The sequence below is a fragment of the Lithobates pipiens genome, unplaced genomic scaffold (assembly GCF_037356315.1).
Source record: "Lithobates pipiens isolate NorthernLeopardFrog02 unplaced genomic scaffold, aLitPip1_a1.2 Scaffold_16, whole genome shotgun sequence".
Lineage (NCBI taxonomy): Eukaryota > Metazoa > Chordata > Amphibia > Anura > Ranidae > Lithobates > Lithobates pipiens.
Genome location: NW_027507748.1, coordinates 96,178,077 through 96,202,836, shown reverse-complemented (window position 1 = coordinate 96,202,836; position 24,760 = coordinate 96,178,077). Strand labels below are relative to the sequence as shown.

Sequence of the window (24,760 nt, the reverse complement as noted above, 5' to 3'; positions counted from 1 at the left end):
AAATGACCCTGACAAAGCTGAATGACAAGGCTGCAAATTACACTGACAAGGCTGTAGATGGACACTGATAAGGCTGCATTGATGGGCATGTAAATGTAAGTTTTTTTCCTTAACCACTTCAGTTCCGGACCAATAAACACCTTAAGGACCAGAGGTCTTTTTGCAATTTCGCACTGCGCTGCTTTAACTGGTAATTGCGCGGTCATGCAATATTGCACCCAAACGAAATTTGCGTCCTTTTCTTCCCACAAATAGAGCTTTCTTTTGATGGTATTTGATTGCCTCTGCGATTTTTTTTTTTTGCGATATAAATGAAAAAAGAGCGAAAATTTTGAAAAAAAAAGATATTTTCTTCTTTTTGTTATAAGAAAAATCGAATAAACTAAATTTTAGTCATACATTGAGGGCAAAATTTATTCAGCCACATGTCTTTAGTAAAAAAAATGTCAATAAGCGTATATTTTTTGGTTTGCGCAAAAGTTATAGCGTCTACAAACTAGAGTACATTTTCTGGAATTTACACAGCTTTTAATTTATGACTGCCGATCTCTTTTTTTGAGGTGCTAAAATGGCAGGGCAGTACAAATCCCCCCCAAATGACCCCATTTTGGAAAGTAGACATCCCAAGGAAATTGCTGATGGGTATGTTGAGCCCATTGAATATTTATTTTTTTTGTCCTAAGGGATTGAATAATGACAAAAAAAAAAATAAAACATTTTTTTTACAAAAAGTTGTCACTAAATGATATATTGCTCACACATGCCATGGTTATATGTGAAATGACACCCCAAAATACATTCTGCTGCTTCTCCCGAGTACGGGGATACCACATGTGTGGGACTTTTTGGGAGTCTAGTCGCGCACGGCACCCCGAAAACCAATCACCACCTTCAGGATTTCTAAGGGTGCAAATTTTTGATTTAACTCCTCACTACCTATCACAGTTTCGAAGGCCATAAAATGCCAAAATAGCACAAAACCCCCCCAAATGACCCCATTTTGGAAAGTAGACACCCCAAGCTATTTACTGAGAGGCATGTTGAGTCCATGGAATATTTTATATTTTGCCAAAAGTTGCGGGAATATTACAAACTTTTTTTTTTTTGCACAAAGTTGTCACTAAATGATATATTGCTCACACATGCTATGGGCAGAAGTCAAATTACACCCCAAAATAAATTCTGCTGCTTCTCCCGAGTACGGGGATACCACATGTGGGGGACTTTTTGGGAGCCTAGTTAACTAGCTACCTAGCGACACTAGCGACACTGATGCAGCGTTCAGAAAAATTATCGCTTAGTGACACTGGCAAAAGGGGGTGAAAGGGTTAACTAGCGGAAATCAGGGGGTTAAAACCATTATTGGGTAGTATATCGGGGTACCTAGCGCTATAAAAACCTGGCGGTGAACCTAAAAAAATAACTAGCTACCTAGCGACTGTAGCGACACTAATGCAGCGATCAGAAAAACGATCGCTTAGTGACACTGGCAAAAGGGGGTGAAAGGGTTAACTAGCGGCAATCAGGGGGTTAAAAACATTATTGGGTAGTATATCGGGGTACCTAGCGATATAAAAACCTGGCGGTGAACCTAAAAAAATAACTAGCTACCTAGCGGCACATGCAGCGATCAGAAAAATGATCGCTTAGTGACACTGGCAAAAGGGGGTGAAAGGGTTAACTAGCGGCAATCAGGGGGTTAAAAACATTATTGGGTAGTATATCGGGGTACCTAGCGCTATAAAAACCTGGCGGTGAACCTAAAAAAATAACTAGCTACCTAGCGACTGTAGCGACACTAATGCAGCGATCAGAAAAACGATCGCTTAGTGACACTGGCAAAAGGGGGTGAAAGGGTTAACTAGCGGCAATCAGGGGGTTAAAAACATTATTGGGTAGTATATCGGGGTACCTAGCGATATAAAAACCTGGCGGTGAACCTAAAAAAATAACTAGCTACCTAGCGACACTAGCGACACATGCAGCGATCAGAAAAATGATCGCTTAGTGACACTGGCAAAAGGGGGTGAAAGGGTTAACTCTAGGGGCAATCAGGGGGTTAAATCTTTATTGGGGGGTGATAGGGGGCTACCCTGGACCTAACACTAACTGTCCTGACAGTTTTTACTGTCACAACTGACACTGAATGCATTGATCAGTAAAGAAATGATCAATGCAATCAGTGACACTGTGACTGGGGGGGGAGGGGGGGCGGGGGGGGGGATCGGGGGGCGATCGGGGGGGGATCGGGGGGGGGATCGGGGGGGGGTTTGTGTGCCTGTGTGTACCTACATGTCAGTGTAGTGTTCGTGCAGACTTACTTTTACTCTTCTCCTCGTAGTCCGGTCAAAAAGACCGCCCCGAGGAGAATGACATCACTTCCTCCTTCCTGTGTAAACAATACACAGGGGAGGAAGCTTCTCATTGGCCAGGAGCGATCCAGAGGGGGTGGCCGAAAACGAACGGCCATCCCCTCATCACGGAGCGCTCCTGGACCGAATCGGACCGCCGTAACCAGCGGGAGGGGGTCCGATGGGACCCCCCACCCGCTGGAAGGCAATCACGTAGATGTACGTGATTCTGCCTGCCTGTGCCATTGTGCTGACGTACAATGGCAATACGGCGGTCCTGAAGTGGTTAAACTCCCCTCATAAAAGTTTTTTTCCTTAAAATTCCCTCCTAAACTTTGGGTGCGTATTATACGCCGACACGTGTTATACACGGATAAATACGGTAGTTATAAATTATTTAGCACCACACAGGGGAGTTTATTGTGTCCACTGGCAATTCTAAGTTTGGTTTGGAAATACTGACACATTGGTCGGCTTACATGTAAAAGGGAGACACTTTGCAGATATGTAATCATGAAGCAAAAAAGTGTATTATGTCACAGATAAAAAAACTGAAATATTTTACAGACTCAACACACACACACTATGTAAGTGAGTAAAACTAGTATTTTGTTACTTCTGTTTTTGGCTAATGTAAACAGGCTGTTACTGGCCTATGAAAGCATCGGATCAAATTGATCTTGGTTTAATCTGATGCTTTTAAGGACAAGAGAGAGATCTGGGCACTAATAGACCCCAAATCTCCCAATAACAAATACCTCTTACTGCCCATGCTATCACACAGGATGTTGTTCATCCTTTGTGATAGCAAAAAAGTTGATTGAAAAAAAAAAATTAAAGAGACAGTTAGATAGTTGGTGAGGCTGAAAAAAGACACCAGTCCATCCAGTTCAACCTGATTGTGTGTGTGTGTGTGTGTTTATGTTAATAGTAAATTGTATACCCCTGTATATTGTGGTCGTTAGTTTAAAAACAACTATTAGATGGGCAACCTATCGATGCTCCCTGCTGTTACTACTGCTTGTGGAAGAGAATTCCACATCCTTACCTTTCTTCCAATTTTAGTGAATAACAGCATGTTTTTTTAAAATTCACTTTCACTGAAAAGTTTTTTCCCTATGCTAGGGTCACCAGTACGGTATTTGTACATTGATATCATATCACCTCTCAAGCGTCTCCTCTCCATAGAGAAGAAGTTCAATGGTTGTAGTCTTTTCCCATCGCCGAGGTCCTCTAGTCCCTTTATTCGTTTTGTTGCCCCTCTCTGGACTTTCCCCGGTTCCAGGCACATCCTTCCTGAGGACTGATGCCTAAAACTGGATGGCGTACTCAAGAATAGGGATGGGCTTTATGTTCCGGGTCGAACATGAGTTTGACTCTAACTTTGGCTGTTCATCCGTTTGCCGAATAGCGAACAATTTGAGGTGTTCGCGGCAAATTTGAATGCCGCGGAACACCCTTTAAAAGTCTGTGAGAGAAATCAAAAGTGCTAATCTTAAAGGCTTATATGCAAGTTTTGTCATAAAAAGTGTTTGGGGACCTGGGTCCTGCTCCAGGGGACATGTATTAATGCAAAAAAAGTTTTAAAAACTGCCTTTTTCAGGAGCAGTGATTTTAATAATGCTTAAAGTGAAACAATAAAAGTGTAATATTCTTTTAAATTTCGTACGTGGGGGGTGTCTATAGTATGCCTGTAAAGTGGCGCTTGTTTCCTGTGTTTAGAACAGTCCAAGAGCAAAATGACATTTCTAATGGAAAAAAAGTAATTTAAAAGTACTATCACTAGCACCGGCTATAATGACTTGTCGGTCCGACTATACACATAAAACTTCATTGATAAAAACAGCATGGAATTTCCCCACAGGGGTGCCCTGAACCAACATTTTTAAAAAAATGCATGGGGGTCCCCCTAAATTCCATACCTGGCCCTTCAGGTCTGGTAAGGCTTTTAAGGGAACCCCGTGCCAAAATTAAAAAATTGAAGGAAGGAAGAAGGAAGAAGCAGAGGATGACACGGGGGAAGATAAGATGGAGGAAGAAGAACACAGAAGGAAGACCAGAAGAAAGGAGATGTAAGAAGAAGCTGGGAAAGAAGAAGAAATTAATAAAGGAATTGTTAAAAAACATCTTTTGTCTTTTTTAAAATTTTTGACACTTTTGTGAAATGGTAGAAGTACATTTGTACCCCATTACCAATTCACAAAGGGGGGCGGGATCTGGGGGTCCCCTTGTTAAAGGGGGCTTCCAGATTCCAATAAGCCCCCGCCCGCAGACCCCCACAACCACCAAGCAAGGGTTGTGGGGACAAGGTGTTTTTGGGGGGGCGCTACCCCAAAGCACTCTCCCAATGTTGAGGGCATGTGGCCTAGTACGGTTCAGAAGAGGGGGGGCGCTCTCTTGTCCCCCCTCTTTTTCTGCTGCCTGCCAGGTTGCATACTTGGATAAGGGTCTGTATGGTATGGATTTTTTGGGGGACCCCATGCCATTTAAAAAAAAATGGCACAGGGTTCCCCTTAAAATCCAAAAGACATTTAGGAAATAGTGAGCCTTAGACGAATGTGCGGTTCCCCCTGCCCAGTCTATATCCAGATATATGTCCAGAGTTACTTTCCCTCTAGTTTCCTCCCTTTGGAGCTCTACCCACAAGGATTCCACCTGCTCCCAAGCACCATTAGTGATATCGTCTTTCACATTCACTTGCACATCATTTTTGATATACAAAAATGTATCCCCTTTTTTCCCCTCCATATCTCTGTCATATAGGGAATACTTGTTAGCCAGACTTCTAGCGTTGGTATACAAGCCTCGTAATTTTTTCTGGTTGCATACTATTTCTTTGTTAGTTGTTACAAGGCTGCAGTTTGCATTTGCCAACTTGCTTACCTTAGGTTCTGGTAGTATAGTCCCCCTACCACTAATACCTCCAATATTACCCGCTGAGCCTTGTTCTTCACTGGCTAGCTTTATATCTGGACCCTCCTCCCCATCACCTAGTTTAAAAGCCCCTCTAATTTTTCAGCCATCTTCTCTCCCAGCTGAGCGGCACCCCCCCCCTATTTAGGTGCAGCACGTCTATGCTTAAGAGCCGGTTGCTCACTAAGAATTAAGTCCAGTTCTCCAGGAACCCAGACCCCTCCTTTCTACACCAGCTCCTCAGCTACTTGTTAACTTCCCTAATCTCCTGCTGCCTCTCTGGTGTGGATCAAGGTACGTATAGTATTTCTGAGAGGACTACCTTGGAGGTCCTACTCCTCAATTGAGCTTCTAAGTTCCTGAAATAGTTTTTTTTAGGCCTCTCCATCTTCCTCTAACTTAGTTATTGGTACCTATGTGTACCATGACAGCTGGGTCCTACCCAGCCCCACTAATAATCTGTCCACTCGATCCGCAATGTGCCGAACCTGAGCGCCCGGTAGACAACATACAGTTTGGCGTTTATGTTCTTTCTAACAGATTGCTTTCTCTGTCTTTCTAATAACTGAGTCCCCTACCATCAGGATCTGTCTTTCCTTAGCCTCGCTCCCGTCCTCACTGGAGGAGTTTTTCTCCTGGCAGCTAGGGGTGTTTCTCTGCTCCAGCGATGCTGGTCCTTGACTGGTTTCTCCAACATGATACAACAGGGTGTAGTTGTTGGGATGTTCCAACCCAGGACCGGCCTCCTTACCACTTTCCCCCTTTTTCTTTCCACTCTACTCTTCTTAACTGCCACCCAGCTACTCTGGTCCAGTGCCTGCACCCATGTATCTCCACCTGCCTCTGTGCTGGCCCCTGCCATCACCTGTTGGGTACGTTCCCAACTCTCCTTTAGTATGGAGATTCTTCTCAGTGTTGCCAGCTGTTTCCCTAGATTCAGGACCTAGGCTTCCAAGGAAGCAACGTGCTCACATTTTGTGCAACAGTATTTGCCCTCGACTGAAAAATCGAGGAACACATACATGCCACAAGATGTGCACCGAGTCACAACTCCACACCCGCCGGGCATCGTACCTACTAATTAATGGGGATACTCCTACGGGATTAGGAATTTTACTCTGTTTAGCTATTAACTAGCTTCCTGACCAATTTCTCAGTATTACTCAGTCACTAAGCGGTATTCAGTTACTTTCGGTCACTCAGCAGTACTCAGTTACTCTCGGTCACTCAGTAGTACTCAATTACTCTTAGTGTGATAATAAAAAAATGTTTAAAATAAATAATAAAACTAGATTTTTTTTTAAAGCACCCCATCTTCCTGTGCTCTCATGCAAAGACAAACACATGCGTTGGCCCCACATACATTTGTAAACAGCAATCGCACCATGCATGTGAGAGCCATTATTCTAACACCAGACCTCCTGTGATAATCTAAAGTGGCAACCTGTAACAGTGTTTTTAAAGTGTCGCCTATGTATAATTTAATGTACCATAGTTTGTCGCCGCTCCTCAAGTGTGTGAAATTTTAAAGGGTGACATGTTTGGTATCTATTTACTCAGCGTAACATTATCTTTTATATTTACCAAAATATATTTTACCAAAACATAGGTATTATATCATGTTTGTGTGCACTAAAATTAATTAAAGTGAATTTTTTTTCAAAAAATGTGCTTTTAAAAAACAGCTGCACAAACACTATGTGACAGATTTTTACATGTATGACAGAAATGTCAGAATTGGCCTGGGGCTCAAGTGGTTAAAGCTCAAACTTCAACCATAGAAAGCTAAACCTCAACCATTTTTTGTGTTTTTTTAACCTAACTGAAAGTAAGGTAAGAAAAATGAAAATGTGCAATAGAAAAAACAATACAACACCAAATTGATTATTTTATAAGGAAAATATAGAGAATGAAAATAAATAAAAAATAAACCAAATAAATAATGTACACCCATACCTTCATCACGTATTACTTTTGCAAAATTAGGACATAGTTGAGAATTGTTCTTCAGTATCCTGTGAAAGGATTTCTTTTTGGTCTTCTTTGCTCTGTACATGTCAGACGAATTATAGTTTCTTCCACATTCTGGTAATATTTTTATGTCAATCTGTAAATTAAGAAGCAAGAATATTAAAACCGTTTCAGTCATTATTAGATCTATGGCAGGTGCCAATTTCTTCTAAATATTTAAGTATATACATTCAGAAAATAAATATCATTATTTATAGTAACATTAAAGTAGTGTCCGATGTATAACCAAACATTTCAGCACTCCTACATCACACCCCTCAGCTCTTGTGATTGGATGGAGGAGGGCTCATTGACGCCTTCTGGAGAACTATGCACAAATGCAGATAGTCATTCATGAGAGCCAGTGACTCTGATATACCAGATCAGACTACTTTAAATCAAATTACACACCAACAAAACTCAGGAAATACTTGTTAAAATACATTGCTTTTAATCCTGTTTGTTTTACTGTTGCTTTTGGTCTATTTTGTAATATCTTTTTCTATAAAAAGTTTCTTGCCTCTTCAAATGATGCTAACATATTTTAAACTCAGTTACTTTTCTGTCTGGCATGGCAGTGAATGTCAAACATTTCTTAATAAGGAGGTTTTGCCCACCGCTGCAAAAATTAAAATCCAGCAGCTACACATACCACAGCTGCTGACTTTTAATAATAGGACACTCACCTGTCCTGGAGTCCGGCGATGCTTCCATCAGCTGTCGGTTGCTACCGCCGCCATTGCCAGGAAGGGAACCCGGTAGTGAAGCATTACAGCTTTACTCTGGGTCCCTACTGCGCATTCTCGAGGAACCCACTGCGCTCTCCTACTGGCCCGGTGGGTGGGTGAAGGAGGATGGAGCTGAGCAGGGAGGTCAATGGCCGTGGCTGAGACTCCCGGAAGTGGGGACAGAATACCTGTCAAAGACTGGTATCCACTCCCTTCTCCCACCCCCCCCCCCAAAAAAAAGGTGCCAAATGTGGCCCTAGAGGGGGGAAGAAGACAAATGAGTGGAAGTTCCACTTTTGGGTGGAATTCCACTTTAAAGCCATAATTGTTACAACAGATGCTATAAATTGGGCATGTTTCTGTTAAAACATATGGTGGCATTGGACCAATACACAGCCCACTTGAAATATTGGCAATGGAGAAAACCTGAGCACTTCCTACACTTACTCCCCAAAACCTCTGTCTTTGATAAGCCTCTTACACCTTTTGAACAGGAATGAATAGGATCTGGCCCAGCTATACATGCCCCCTCCTTCTGTTATAAACTTCCCCAGGCATACAGGGACCTTCTGTATCTCTTTCTTCCTAAATAAGAACAAGATTTACATAACCACCTGACCTTGGAGGAACATGCCAAGCTCCTCGCACTCTTCGCTTGTGATACAAGCATGTGACCAGGTGGTACAGGACCCCTAAAATACATCACTTCATGTTTCTTAAATCTCAAAGCAAATTTTGGTGTCGTTTCTCCTCTCTAGGAAGGTTTCTGTATATCCTCTGGTCCTGCCCCAAACCGGGTCATTTTTGGGGTCGAGTACATACTATTATTCAGAACTTCTCTATACCATAAGGTGAAAACTGCCCACGCCTGCATTTCAGGTCTATGGATACAATCCTGCCCTCTGACAGTGAAACACTGTCTGGATTGGGTGAATAATATTATACCACATAGGAACTGCCGTCTCATTGCTTAAAGAGGAGCTGCACCTGTAAGAAAAATATTAAAAGCCAGCAGCTACATATATATATTGCAGCTGCTGACTTTTAATAAATTGACACTTACCTGTCCCAAGGTCCAGCGATGTCGGCGGCAGATGACGAGCAATCGCTCATCTCTCTGCTGCCCCCGCCGCCATCCTCTGTCAGGGAATCGGGAAGTGAAGCATTGTGGCTTCACTGGCCGATTCCCTACTGTGCATGCGCGAGTCGCACTGCGCGTCTCCACTGGTCCCCGCTGTGTCCTGGGAACTGTGCGTTTGCCAGAACACAATGGGGGGGGGGGGGCATCTGCGGCTAGCTGTGGCTAGCTTGTCCCGGAAGTGAGTGCAGATACCTGGATTATACAGGTATCTGCACCCCCTCCCCCCTGAAAGGTGCCGATTGTGGCACCAGAGGGGGGGAGGGATCAGATGAGCGAAACCTCCACTTCAGGGTGGAGGTCCACTTTAATACTTATTGTTTTGGAGTAACCCTTGCCCTAGCCCTCTCCTGTTAAAGTTACTTCAATCAATAAAAAAGACAACCCCTAGACTGGTGTTTTGAGCCAGAAGAAGTGGACTGGTGCTTGGGTGGGCATGCAGCCTCTGCATTTCTGAGGGAGAAACAGCTAATACCAGTAGGCCCTATGGGAGTAGAGCTACAAGTGAATCCCAACTCCCTTTTTTGATGGCTGATTAGCAGGATATCTCTTAAACCAGGCCATGTCATAAAACCTCTAGCAGAACTCTGAATAGGCTGTATCCTGGTCATAACTGACTTTTGTAAAGTTGTTTATAAGCAATACACATTTAAATCTGGCTCTACTTGACCTGAAACTTTTCATACAACCCAGCTCTCAAACTCTATACATACACCATGGTCCTGTTATGATAGTACATACAAAACAAGCAGCTACTCAAATGCATAAGTAAAGCCCCATACACACTATCAGATTATCTGCTGAGTTTTTCCTTCAGATTTACCAAAACCATATAATATGAGGACAAACCTTAGGAGTTTCAATGTGTATGCAATCAGGCAGGCCCTTGCACTACATGGTTTTGGTAAATCTGAAGGAAAAACTCATCAGATAATCTGATAGTGTGTATGGGGCTTAAGTCACAATTAGTTACCAAACTTACCTACAGTCGTGGCTAAAAGTTTTGAGAATGACACAAATATTAATTTTCATAAAGTCTGCTGCCTCAGTTTTTATGATGGCAATTTGCATATACTCCAGAATGTTATGAAGAGTGATCAGATGAATTGCAATTTATGGCAAAGTCCCTCTTTGACATGAAAATTGACTTAATACCCCCCCAAAAAATTTCCACTGCATTTGTGAAGAAGGCTTCAGAGGGCTCAAGAAAGTCCAACAAGAACCAGGACCGTCTCCTACAGTTGATTCAGTTGCAGGATTGGGGCACCACCAGTGCCGAGCTTGCTCAGGAATGGCAGCAGGCAAGTGTGAGTGCACCTGCACACAGTGAGGCAAAGACTTATGGAGGATGACCTGATATCAAGAAGGGCAGCAAAGAAGCCACTTCTTTCCAGGAAAAACATCAGGGACAGACTGCTATTCTGCAAAGGGTTCATGGATTGGAATGCTGCGGACCACGGTAAAGTCATTTTCTCTGATAAATCCCCTTTCCTATTGTTTGGGTCATCCACAAAAAACCTTGTGTGAGCGCTGCCATCAGTTCTGTGTCAGTCAGTAAAGCGTCCTGAAACCTTTCATGTGTGGAGTTGCTTCTCAGGCAAGGAAGTGGGCTCACTCACAAATTTGCCTAAGAACACCACCAGGGCCGTCTTTAATATTGATTGGACCATGGGCAAAAAAATTATTGGGGGGCCCCCCCATGCAATTTTGCTCTCCACCTGCTCTGAGACATACAATAAATAGCAGCTAGACTTAAAATCAGTTTAGTGTATCAGATCAGGCAGCAATTGCGATTGGTTGCCAGTGGTTACAGCATATCATTACTGCTTACTGACTGGTTGCTAGAGGTTACAGCACACATTATGGCTCACTGATTAGTTGCTAGAGGTTACAGCAAATGATTTCTGCTTGTTAATTGGTTGCTAGAGATTACTGTACAGTAATACTGCTCACTGATTGGTTTCTAGAGGTTACAGCACATCATCTCCTCACTGCAGGGGAGCATGATATACATGTGAATGCCGCCTTTATTTACATATCAGTGCTGCCAGCCGCATCTATTTACTTAGCAATGCTGCCAATATTTACATATGAATGCCGGTTATTTACATGTAAACATGGGGTCTGCAGGTTTGTCATCTGTACACAACAATAAGGCAGAGCTGGGCAGCATTAGTACCATCACTTCACACTGAGATATCAGGACACAGTACAGGACTAAAACTTCAAAGGACAAGGGAATGTACACCGGGATAGTTGGCAAGTATGAGGCAGCTGCTTTGGGCCCCACAACAATGACAGGGCCCAGGGCAGCTGCCCCTTTTACCCTGCCTTAAAGACGGCCCTGAACACCACTATGAATAAAGAATGGTACAAAAACCTTCTCCAAGAGCAACTTCTGCCAACCATCCAAGAACAGTTTGACAAGAAACAATGTCTTTTCCAGCATGATGGAGTATCTTGCATTAAGGCAAAAGTGATAACTAAGTGGCTTGAGGAACAAAACATCGAAATTTTGAGTCCATGGCCAGGAAACTCCCCAGACCTTAATTCAATTGAGAACTTATGGTCAATCCTCAAGAGGCGGGTGAACAAAAAAAACCCACAGATTCTGACAAACTCCAAGCATTGATTATGCAAGAATGGGCTGCCATCAGTCAGGATGTGGTCCAAAAGTTTATTGACAGCATACCAGGACGAATTGCAGAGGTCTTAAAAAAAGGGTCAATACTGCAAATATTGACTCTTTGCATAAATTTAATGTACCGTATATACTCGAGTATAAGCCGAGATTTTCAGCCTCTTTTTTGAGGCTGAAAGTGCCCCCCTCGGCTTATACTCGAGTCATCGCTGTCTGTCTGCCCGATCAGCGTGTCGAGCAGACAGACAGCGGCCATTCTAGGATTCAAAGGCCGCGCCTCCGTCGGTGATAGGCGGAACACTGAATTTCCCAGCAGTCTGTGTTCCGCCTATCACGGACATCCTCTCATCCTCGTCCGTAGTATGAGGATGAGCGGACGTCCATGATAGGCGGACCACTGACTGCTGGGAAATTGAGTGTTCCGCCTATCACGGACATCCGATAGGCGGAACACTCAATTTCCCAGCAGTCAGTGGGAAATTGAGTGTTCCGCCTATCACCGACGGAGGCGCGGCTTTTGAATCCTAGAATGGCCGCCGACGAAGAGCTGAAGGACGGAGGCTCGGCTCGGGACGGGCCGGGACGGGACGCAGGCTGGACGGGACGCAGGCTGGACGGGACGCAGGCTGGACGGGACACAGGCTGGACGGACGCAGGCTGGACGGACACAGGCAGGCTGGACACAGGTAGGCTGCACGGACACACACACACACACACACACACACACACACACACACACGGATGCATGCACACACACACACACACACAGGGATGGATGGACACACACACACACGGATGCATGGACACACACACACACACACACACACACACACACACACACACACGGATGCATGGACACACACACACACACACACACACGGATGCATGGACACACACACACACACACGGATGCATGGACACACACAGGGATGGATGGACCCACAGGGATGGACGGACACACAGGGATGGACAGGCATGTCTCACCCTCGGCTTATACACGAGTCAATAATTTTTTCCAGTTTTTTGGGGGTAAATTGGGGGCCTCGGCTTATATTCGGGTCGGCCTATACTCGAGTATATACGGTAATTGTCAATAAAAGCCTTTGACACACAAATGCTTGTAATTATACTTCAGTATACCATAGTAACGTCTGACAAAAAGATCTGAAAACATTGAAGCAGCAGACTTTGTGAACATTTATTTTGTCTCATTCTCAAAAACTTTTGGCCACGGCTGTATGCTAATGTACAGTACATAAATTGGTCACATTATGCCAATAATAATAACAGTAAAGAATGGTCCGACTAGTGCAGATACCACATCCCAAAAATTGCTATATATGCAACAAATTATTAAAAAATACCCTTATTCATCACATTATGTATCACATTAAATGCCTCAAATGGTGTATACATCTCTATTTTAGTTTTAACCACTTAAGGACCAGGCCTCTTTTTCAGATTTGGTGTTTACATGTTTTTTTTTACTAGAAAATTACTTAGAACCCCCAAACATTATATTTCGTTTTTTCTAACACCCTAGAGAATAAAATGGCGGTCATTGTAATACTTTTTTTTAACATCGTATTTGCGCAGCGGTCTTACAAGGAAATTTTTTGGGGAAAAAATTCACTTTTTTTAATAAAAAAATAAGACAACAGTAAAATTAGCCCAATATTTTTAAATTGTGAAAGATAATGTTACGCTGAGTAAATTGATGCCCAACATGTCATGCTTCAAAATTGCGTCCGCTCGTGGAATAGCATCAAACTTTTACTCTCAAAAATCTCCATAAGCGATATTTAAAAAATTCTACAAGTTGCATGTTTTGCGTTACAGAGGAGTTTTAGGGCTAGAATTATTGCTCTCGCTCTACCAATCGTGGCGATACCTCACATGTGTGATTTGACTGCTGTTTTCATATGCGGGCACTACTCAGGTATGCGTTCGCTTCTGTGCACGAGCTCGTCGGGACGGGGTGTTTTAAAAAAGATTTTTTTGTTTTTTCTTATTTATTTTACTTGATTTTATTTATTTTTACACTTTAAAAAAAAAAAAAAATAATAAATGGATCACTTTTATTCCTATTACATTGTAATAGAAAAAAGCATGACAGGTCCTCTTAAATATGAGATCTGGGGTCAAAAAGTCCTCAGATCTCATATTTGGACTTAAATGCAATAAAAAAAAAAAATGTAATTTGAAAAAATGACATTGAAAAAAAATGTACCTTTAAGAGGTATGGGCAGAAGTGATGTTTTGACGTCGCTTCCGCCCTCCTATGGTATAGAGACGAGTGGGGGCCATCTTAGCCTCACTCCTCTCCATACCCAGCCGATGAAAGGACCCGATTCACCTCCACCGCTACTGACGGCTCCAGTAAGCGGCGGAGGGCGCGGGAGAACGGCGGGAGGGGGCTGGCACCTCTCCTGCCGCAAGTAACGGTGATCTCGTGGCAAACCCGCCGCGGAGACCATCGTTATCGCACACAGGACGGCCTCCTGTAAAGAGGGATAGCTAGGTTGTGGCAGCAGCTGCTGCCGTTACCGAGATATCCCTCTTCAAAGTACCGACGTACATGTACATGAGGCGGTCCTTTTAATTGACTTAAAGACACTAAATATCTTACTCTGAGTCTCCGCTAAATCTCTAAATTCCTTTTCTTTTGCTGCTGTGATCCGAATTCCCGAATTAAAATGGTGTTTATGGTTATTCTCCATAGTCCCACTGTGTGTAGGAACTTAATCCTTGTACACACGGTCGGACATTCCGACAGAAAATGTCCGATCGGACCATGTTGTCGGATAATTCGACCGTGTGTGGGCTCCATCAGACTTTTTCCGTTGGAATGTCCGACCAACAAAGTTTGAGAGCAGGATCTAAAATTTTCCGACAACATGATCCAATCGAACTTTGTCCGATCGTTTGTAGAGAATTCCGATCGGATAAAGTGCCACACATGCTCAGATCAAATTACGAGACCAAAGCTATTGGCTACTAGCCTGAACGTAGTCTCGTCGTAACGAACAAACGTCATCACGTTCCGAACTATCAGATTTTCCAACAACTTTGTCCTACCGTGTGTATGCAACATCAGTTTCAGACAAAATCTGTAGGAAAAAATCGGATTTTGTGGTCGGAATGTCCGACCGTGTGTACAAGGGCTAAGCCATGCTCTCCTTCTTGCTCACAGGATGGGCTAAGGAGTATGGGATTTGTAGTGTGTATAGAGCAAGGAACATGATAAAAAAATTGGCGGGTATATGTTGAAAAAAATCCATGTAAATCAAAATCCAACATTGACAGAAATGTGACGTAAATTACAGTCTAAGAAAAGTCAAATGTTCACAAGGAAGTTGTAAATATAAAAAGCGATTAAAATAGCACAAGCCTCCTATGAACATAGCTGTTTACCTACAGTTCATGTCTGACCTGAGAAGTGTAATTATTCAGTGTAATCTCTGGTGAAATAAAAATTTCACACCGTTATAAATAGATTTATCCATTACAGTACATGTGATGCGTTTTTTTTTTCTCCATTGAATATGAAGAGGGCTTAAACAGTAAGACAAGGTCATTTCACTTTTCAGCTCACCATATTATATAAATAGGCAGTAGTCAAGATAACATAAAGTGTAAAGCTTCTACTGCTAGCATTGTTCTTAATGATACCGGCTCCAGCTCTGTCATCCAAATTCTGATAATGCTAACAGAATTTTGCAGAAACAAACTCTCAATTACACTCTGTGAGTTGCTTATGGGAAATACAGTATTTGTGTGTGTGTGTGTGTTTTGTGTATTTGAGGTATTTGAATTTACTTGATTTATAATTGTCTGTTTTGTTTTCTTATTTTGTGTATTTTGTTTTTTTGTGCTGTCAGCATAAATAGTTTATTTTACATTTTTTTGAGGCCTCCCTGCTCATGTGTTGCCCCCTCTAGTGATCACATCCCTGGACCTGAAAGGTTCACCAGCACTAGTCGCACCTCCGCAACAACTCCCAATAGACCCCAATGGGACCATATGCCTAGGGGGCAATATATAAAAAAAAACTGCCCTGCAAATATCTCAACAATTAGCAGAAGAAATTATTCCTCTAATGTTTGTAATATGTGTGTAATAATTTCATTGTTGCCTTTCACTGGGAAAATGTAACAACCCCTAACATTTGACCATAATTAACAATGACTTAAGCGGAACTTCAGTTATTTTTTCATCTTTTTATCTATTAAATCTTCTGCCCTTGTTGCTTTAACTTTGGATAGTAAAACATGTTTTTCTTCCAGTAAATACCTTATATGGCCCACTTCCTGTTTCTTGTCTGGTTATTAGCCTAGGCTTATGACATCATGCACAGCTCTTCCTTTCGCTCTTGTGAGAGTTTGCCAGGAAGGAAAGGGGGGGGGGGATAAGTCATAAGAAGGCCAATGAGAGCTGCAGGGCTGGAGGTTTGACTCTGTGTGTCTGCGTAAATCCAGGCAACAGCTTCAGCTGCCCACAGTTAAAATGGCTGCAGCCAGACTCAGTGGAGGGAGATTTCTGCAGCATATTTGGCAAGTTCAGAATCCCAGTATATATAGAAGAATTTGCAAAATGGTTGGAGAGAAGCTTCAGAATGGAAAAGATGTTTTTATTACAAATTATGTGAGCAGACTGCAGTTCCTCTTTAAGAACATTCAACCATGAGAGAAAAGAATAAGAACATTTGAGGTAACAACGGGGGTTATTTATGAAAGGCAAATCCACTTTGCACTGCAAGTGCACTTGGAAGTGCAGTCACTCTAAATCTAAGGGGTAGATCCAAAATGAGGGGAAGCTCTGCTGATTTTATCATCCGATCATGTGCAAGCTAAAATGTTGTTGTTTATTTTCCTTGCATGTCCCCCTGGGATCTATAGCGACTTTACTTCCAAGTGCACTTTCAGTGCAAAGTGGATTTTCCTTTAGTAAATAACCCCCCAATGAAACTATTACACACGTATTAAAATCATTACAGGAATGATATGTTACACTTTCACACATGTTAAGACAAATTATTTTTTTTATAAACCAACCCACTGGTGTCCCTATAGTAGTACGGCCCCATATAAGTCTATAGGTAGTTACAGGCAGACCCCACTTTTAAGTACACAATCAGGTTTATTTACTAAAGCTGGAAAGTGCAAAATCAGTCTCACTTCTGCATAGAAACCAATGAGCTTCCAGGTTTTATTACTAAAGCTTAATTGAACAATCTGGAGTTAGAAGCTGATTGGTTTCTATGCAGAAGTGAGCCTGATTTTGCACTTTCCAGCTTTAGTAAATAAACTCCATTGTGTACTTAAAAGTGGGGTATGCCTGTACTATGTAGGCAGTGCCAGCGCCTCAGAAGATTTTGGTGTATACACTGGAGGCATTCACCATCACAAAGAGGTAAGCAAACACCTGGAGAGGAAGAGCAGGTAGGGGAAATTTTCTAGCTTAGATTGTGTTAAGGGCGAAGTTGGCCTTTACGCTTTGGTTGCAGGGTGGAACCAATAAACTCAACTTTAAGAACCAAAAGTAACTTAGAGTCAAATATGACTTTTTCACATTAAAACTCAATCAGGGGAAACAGAATAAACAGTTCCATGGCTAGCTCAATCCAGTATAGTTGTTGATATCCAAATTTTCGGAATTGCACTAAAAATGGGCCAACAAAACCTTCAGTCTAATATGTTCTATGGTTCCACCATTATCTTCTCTACCCAAGAACTGCAGCTTCATTCACAGCTTCACCTCATTCCCTCAGCTACATTTCATCATGGGAGAAGTGTCTGTGGAGACCCCACCAAGCACTGAATATGGATACAATGAATATTACAAAGCCCATACTAGGCCAAAGCATTTTTCTTTCTGACTTTTTTTTCTGTTTATTATTTACCTGCCCGATGTTAGCAGTATAATGACTGATTTCACGTGTTGTCTAGAGTTGTTTTCTAACAGTTCCCCCTCAAAGTCACATTGAGTACGGCATTTCTAAAGTGTTATTCAAGTTCAGTGAACGATTTACAAATAATATTCTAACCTTAGGACAAGAAAATGACCGAAAACGACATCTGCCAGCCAGCGGGTTCCCCCACTCCTTCCACATCAACACCTCAATGCCAGTAAAATGAGCTTCCCTGGTCATATCTGATTATAACAGAACTGCATCTGGTAACTGCCTTGGATCTCTATCACTATTAAAATAGAAATATAATTCATCTGTAGCTCAGGCAGGACTTGAGCATTACATTTCACAGCTGCTGTCTCCCTATTAAGCTGTCCATACATTATGCAGTATTTTTTTCTGAACAAGAAAAAAAAAACGGAGCCAATTTCCTCATCCACACATTTGAGGTGAATAAGAAATCCTCCCAAGCCCCTCCCCCCTCCCCGCTGTGTCTTTGCATTTTGACAATAGAACTTTCCCACTGTCAGAATACACTGATCAGCGCTGCATGTGTTGATCGAGCAAAGATATTCCAACAAGAGCGTTTATGAATGGCCAATCGATAGATCGATTTTTTATGAACAGGAACCTCAATACATGAATCAAAAATTCCTACTGAACTGGCCACATTTGAATCCATGTATGGCCAGCTTTAGCGGCAATATTCGGCTGCCTAGCAGGGTGGTTCTAACCCCCCGCTAGTGGCTGAAAAGGGGTTTAATCCGCCCGCAAAATGCTCCCGGAGCGGCGTTTTGCTGGCAGTAACGCAACACTGCCCCATTGATTTCAATGGGGAGCAGTGGTGGAGGAGCAGTGAGTTCACGGCTCCTTCACCGCTTCAAAGAAGCTGCTGGCAGGACTTTTTCTGACGCCCTGCCAGCGCACCGCTCCAGTGTGAAATGCCTTCAATAGGGTAAAAAATCAGAACAGACACTCGTTCATTTATAAACCTAGATGAGAAAAGTCAACAATGTCCACAAGCATTATTACCAAATTCAACTGACAACATGCCAAAGTACGCAAAATATATAATACATTTTGGTACTTATTGGCAGAGGATCTCTAAGTTCATTAAATGACACCCAGAAATCACATACAAAAGATCCAGATCGTTAAGAGACACCTTGGTGACTAGTCACCATAAGACCCGTTCCACACTGTGCCGCCACCGACATCAGCGGTAAAGCTTTACCGTTATTTTAAGCGGCGAAAAGGGGTTAAATCCACCTGCAAAACGCAGCCGCAGCGGCGTTTTGCCGGCGGTATGACAGCGCTGCCCCATTGATTTCAATGGGGAGGAGCGGTGGAGGAGAGGTAAGTTCACGGCTCCTTCACCACTCCAAAGAAGCTACTGGCAGGACTTTTTCTGACGCCCTGCCAGCGCACCACTCCAGTGTGAAAGCCCTCTGGCTTTCATACTGGAGTGCATGGAGCAGCTGTTTTAGGGAGTTTTTCAGGTGCTAATTTTAACGCTATTGCACCTACAAAATGCTCCAGTGTGAAAGGGGTCTAAGTCTTCCAGTCCTGCCTATCCAGGCCCTTCCCACATCCATGGTAGTGCGTTGCTGTAATGTTGATTTACTGAAAGCAAATAGATTGAGTACTTTGCAAGTGCAGTTTGCTCCGGAGCTTTGTAAAAAAGGTAAAGCTTCAATACCCAATCACATGCAAGGAAAACAAAAACAAAAAAACAGCCTTTTTGCTTGCACATGATTGGATGATGGAAGTCAGCATAGCTTTTTATCATTTACTAAGCTTTGGAGCAACTACACTTGTAAAATGCACAGTCTATATGCCTTTAGTAAATCAACCCCTGTGTGTTGTGAAATGCGCATTAAAGCAGACATCTTGCCTCAATGAGTTGAGGTGGCATTAAAAAAAAAAAACAATGGCACTGCAACACACTAATAAGTTTAAAGAGCTCCTCAAGAGAAATTAATTAGATTAAACTATAAGACCTTCGTTTTGCAAAGTATTTTACTTCATCTATACCTTTAATACATAAACTACATCAAGTAGTTACGCAAAGATGTAGATGAAGTTCTATTTCTATCTGAATGACTCTCTTACAGTGACCCTGTGGCCAGACTATGGTCATTTAAGTATTACAAATTCCTATTTAAGTAAGCTTTAAAAGATAAGTTCACCCTTTTTGGGAAAAAATATTAAATGCACATATTTTTGCAGGAAAAAAATGTGCATTTATTTTTCCCTAAAGAGCCTGGAAAGCATTGCACTTTGTAGTTCATGTCATTCACATGAAACTGTGAATGAGCCCTCGTTCACACTGGTGTAATTTGACATGCGATTTGACATGTCAAATCGCATGTTCAGTCGGTGGCAATCGCCAGCAATGGCAACGTCCTAATCAGTGCAATGCCACATTTGCCGTGCCACACCGATTTCAAAAAGTAGTTTCTGACATGCATGAGTGAAATCTTGTGAGTGCAGCTGAACTCGCACGGCTTCATTCCTGCATCAGTGTGAACCTGGGCTGAATGACGCAGCCATGTGGGTTTTTTTCAAATAGTGGCAGCAGACACTGGGAACTGTTCCCCACTCGCTGTCACCTGGGGGGGGGGGGGGGAGGGAGTTGCTACAGCTACTGGATCATGTCACATGTTTCACCCTATGGAAGGATGGAATATGTAACATGTTCCAAAAGGGAACTAATCTTTTATAAAAGCCCTCACTGACCTATGTAGATGCAGGCACTGTGGAGAAATCAAACCTCAAAAACCCACAGCATAACCACTAAAGCCACCTTAGATCTCCATGCTCCCCTTTTAAGGAAGTGACTTGGTAGCCTATTAGCCCTCTAATCTCTAATGGAAACACACAGCAGGAGCTCTGCATAGGGGAAGCATGGTGAGCAGAGCTACTAATAGAATTGGGCTATTAAATTAAGTTAAAAAAATAGTCTGGCTAAACTGGCTTAAATAAGTTAACATGATTTCCAGTGAATATACTTCAGTGCTTCTGTTGTGAATTTGAGGATGCATTTCTTAACAAGGCATGTAGCTAGAGAGGTCAGTTAAAGTGATTGTAAAGTCTTGTTTAAAAAAAAACAAAAAAACAAAAACAAACATGTTATGCTTACCTGCTCTGTTGCAGTGGATTTGCACAGGGCAGCCTGGAGCCTCCTCTTCTCAGGTCTCTCTTCGCTGTTCCTGGCCTCCCCCACAGCAAGCAGCATTTTGCTATGGGGGCACCCGACCTGAGCTGCAGCTCCGCGTGTCCATTCAGAGCTGCGGTTCAGCCCCACCTCCTCTATCTCCTGATTGGCTAACTGACTTGATTGACAGCAGCAGGAGCCAATGGCACTGCTGCTGTGTCTCAGCCAATCAGGAGGGAGAATCTCGGATGGCTAAGGGACTTATGGACATTGCTGGAAAGAGAAGGGGCTCAGGTAAATATTAGGGGGGCCGAGGGGTCTACTGCACACAGAAGGTTTTTTATCTTAATACATAAAATGCATTAAGATAAAAAAAAAACCTTCTGCCCTTGCAACCCTTTTAACACTTGTTCTAGATAAGTTGACCTTTTGCAACATATTCAGGGTGTAACATGTAACATGTTACATATGCACCTGCCCCCACTCTCCCCCGATCCCCCATTCTGACAGCTATCGGGGGATCTTCTCACTGGACTAGCTGTCACAATCTAAAAAAGAAGTGGTCGTGCGGGGCTGCACCCGCCCAGCTGCGTCATCCATTCACAGTCAGTGTTGAGCACTGTGGTAGTTCATTGAGCTTCCTGTCTCAAGTGTAACTGCTTGCTCATATCGGAGGTATGGGCAAACAGATACAGAGACAGTCTGCAGGACCATGGCATTACACCCGCACTCAGGGGTCAAGTCCTGGGGAAAAAAGTGTGGGAACTCCCACCCAAGATCCACTCCCCCACCAAAAAAAATGATACGCTCATTTGCACGAACACTTCAAAAGTGCTATTTTTCATCCAATATTTGTATTGTGTGTATGAAGCTTAACTGTTAGTACATAAGAAAAAAAACAATCCTCAATAAAAACATAAATATGGTAATTCTCTAAATATTCAGCATTCATTCAATTGTGCTTCCATGCAAATGTGAACATCATGTGCTGATCTTTATTGGGGAATGTTATTTTGTATATAGAGTGTTTATATGGTCAGTTTACGTTTTTCATTGAACAGCGTTTGGATAACACAGGGTTAAACAGAAAGGTCAGATAGTGATGTGTTCCTGCTTAGGAGATGTATGTTACCTTGGGGGGCTGCAAACTCTGTAGGGCTCCAACAGACATTCGCTGCTATTCCAACCCTTCACATATTTCCACATAAACTTCCCTCCTGGCATTAAACTTTGCCAGGTATTGTGCTCAGCTTACCACCCCAAACTGATGTTCCTCCCTCAGCTTACCTCTCTCCCTGCATGTCCTGTGAGCAGAATAGCTGTGCTCCTCCTCTGGGTTCTCTCATCAGCGCATCACGAGAGGTCTGACTAAATACAATCTCTTAGCAGCAGGGACCTGATCTACCCATCAGCTAGCTGTGATTGACAGGTAGATCGAAGAGGAAGCTGTCATGGGGCCCCCTACTGGCAATGCCTGAATGGTCAGTCCACCCCTGGTGTGGGGCACTTACTATTGCAAGCTGTGTCCCGGCAGCTGCTGGTGTAGCACCTGCCACACAGCTCGCATACTTCAAAGTCTTGCAGGATGCGGCTACTAATGGGAACTGAGTTCTAGACATGTGCATTCGTTTTCGTCCGAATGCATTTTCGTCCGAATTTCAGCTATTTTCATTTTCGTTTTGACAAACGATAACGAAAGCACAAAATCCGAAAAACGAAAGATCCGACATAAATAAATGCTTTATTTTCGTTTTCATTGTTACAACAGTTCGATATAGAATAGGAGATTCGACATGACTCTGACAACAATCTGTGTCTATAGAACCTGTGTTCGAATGTGCCTAACCTTACCTCTATTAGTCCAAGATTATATAGAGAAAATATTCGACAGAGAAAAAAGATTTGACAGAGAGAAAAGATTCTGCAAGATACTGTCCTAAAAAGTGTTTGGGGACCCGGGTCCTGCCCCAGGGGACATGGATCAATGCAAAAAAAAGTTTTAAAAACGGCCGTTTTTTCGGGAGCAGTGAATTTAATAATGATTAAAGTGAAACAATAAAAGTGTAATATTCCTTTAAATTTCATAGGGGGGGGGGTTGTCTATAGTATGCCTGTGAAGGGGCGCATGTTTCCCGTGCTTAGAATTGTCCCTGCACAAAGTGTCATTTATGCAGGAAAAAAAGTCCTTTAAAATCACTCGCAGCTATTATGAATTGTCGGCTCCCGTAATACAGAGAACACTCATTGAAAGTCATTGATAAAAAAATAAATAAATAAATTTAAAAAAAAAGCGTGGGGGTCCCCCAAATTCAATTACCAGGCCCTTCAGGTCTGGTATGGATATTAAGGGGAACCCTGCCTCAAATTTAAGAAAAAATTTGACGTGGGGTTCCCCCTAAATATCCATAACCAGACCCTTCAGGTCTGGTATGGATATTAAGGGGAACCCCGCGTCAAATTTAAAAAAAAATTGACGTGGGGTTCCCCCTAAAAATCCATACCAGACCCTTTATCCGAGCACGCAACCTGGCAGGCCGCAGGAAAAGAGGGGGGGACGAGAGAGCGGCCCCCCCTCCCTCCTGAACTGTACCAGGCCACATGCCCTCAACATTGGGAGGATGCTTTGGGGGTCTGTGACCCCTCAAAGCACCTTGTCCCCATGTTGATGAAGACAAGGGCCTCATCCCCACAACCCTGGCCGGTGGTTGTGGAGGTCTGCGGGCGGGGGGCTTATCAGAATCTGGAAGCCCCCTTTAACAAGGGGACCCCCAGATCCCGCCCCCCCCCCCTGTTTGAAATGGTAAGGGGGTACAAAAGTACCCCTACCATTTCACAAAGAAAGTGTAAAAAATGGTTAAATAAAACAAACACACTTTTGAAAAATTCCTTTATTAAAAATAAAAAAATAAAAAAAAGATTCCAGCGGCGGTAATCCACTCTTGCTATCCAGCGACGGACGGTCATCTCTCCAGCGATGTCTCATCTCATCCAGCGCAGCGAATCCTCCGTCCTTCTTCTGTCTCCGTGGAGGAGACACTGCAAGGATTCCGGCGGCTGACGTTTCTTATATACGGAGGGCGGGGCCACCCGTCACCTGACCCCGCCCCCCTCTGACGCAAGGGGAAACCCGGGGTTCCCTGTGAGGTAGGGGTGACCCGCACCCCTCTGATGTAACACAGGCAGGTTTCCGTTACATCAGAGGGGGGCGGGGTCACCTATACGTCACGGGGAACCCCGGGTTTCCCCTTGTGTCAGAGGGGGGCGGGGTCAGGTGACGGGTGGCCCCGCCCTCCGTATATAAGAAACGTCAGCCGCCGGAATCCTTGCAGTGTCTCCTCCACGGAGACAGAAGGATGGATCGCTGCGCTGGATGAGATGAGACATCGCTGGAGAGATGACCGTCCGTCGCTGGATAGCAAGAGTGGATTACCGCCGCTGGAATCTTTTTTTTATTTTTTTATTTTTAATAAAGGAATTTTTCAAAAGTGTGTTTGTTTTATTTAACCATTTTTTACACTTTCTTTGTGAAATGGTAGGGGTACTTTTGTACCCCCTTACTATTTCAAACAGGGGGGGGGCCGGGATCTGGGGGTCCCCTTGTTAAAGGGGGCTTCCAGATTCTGATAAGCCCCCCGCCCGCAGACCTCCACAACCACCGGCCAGGGTTGTGGGGATGAGGCCCTTGTCCTCATCAACATGGGGACAAGGTGCTTTGAGGGGTCACAGACCCCCAAAGCATCCTCCCAATGTTGAGGGCATGTGGCCTGGTACGGTTCAGGAGGGAGGGGGGGGGGGGCGCTCTCTCGTCCCCCCATCTTTTCCTGCGGCCTGCCAGGTTGCGTGCTCGGATAAAGGGTCTGGTATGGATTTTTAGGGGGAACCCCACGTCAATTTTTTTTTTAATTTGACGT

General features: G+C 43.4%; 1 protein-coding gene across 2 annotated transcripts in view; it reads right to left on the bottom strand.

Moving 5' to 3' along the window:
* HTR1F (5-hydroxytryptamine receptor 1F) overlaps window positions 1-7,369 on the bottom strand; it is a 48,970-nt gene extending 41,601 nt beyond the window's left edge. For both annotated transcript variants that reach the window (XR_013274377.1, XM_077480117.1), the window contains exon 1: window positions 7,221-7,369. The gene's annotated coding sequence lies outside the window, so the exon portion shown is untranslated. The remainder of the gene's footprint in view (window positions 1-7,220) is intronic.
* Between the last annotated feature and the right edge of the window lie 17,391 nt (window positions 7,370-24,760).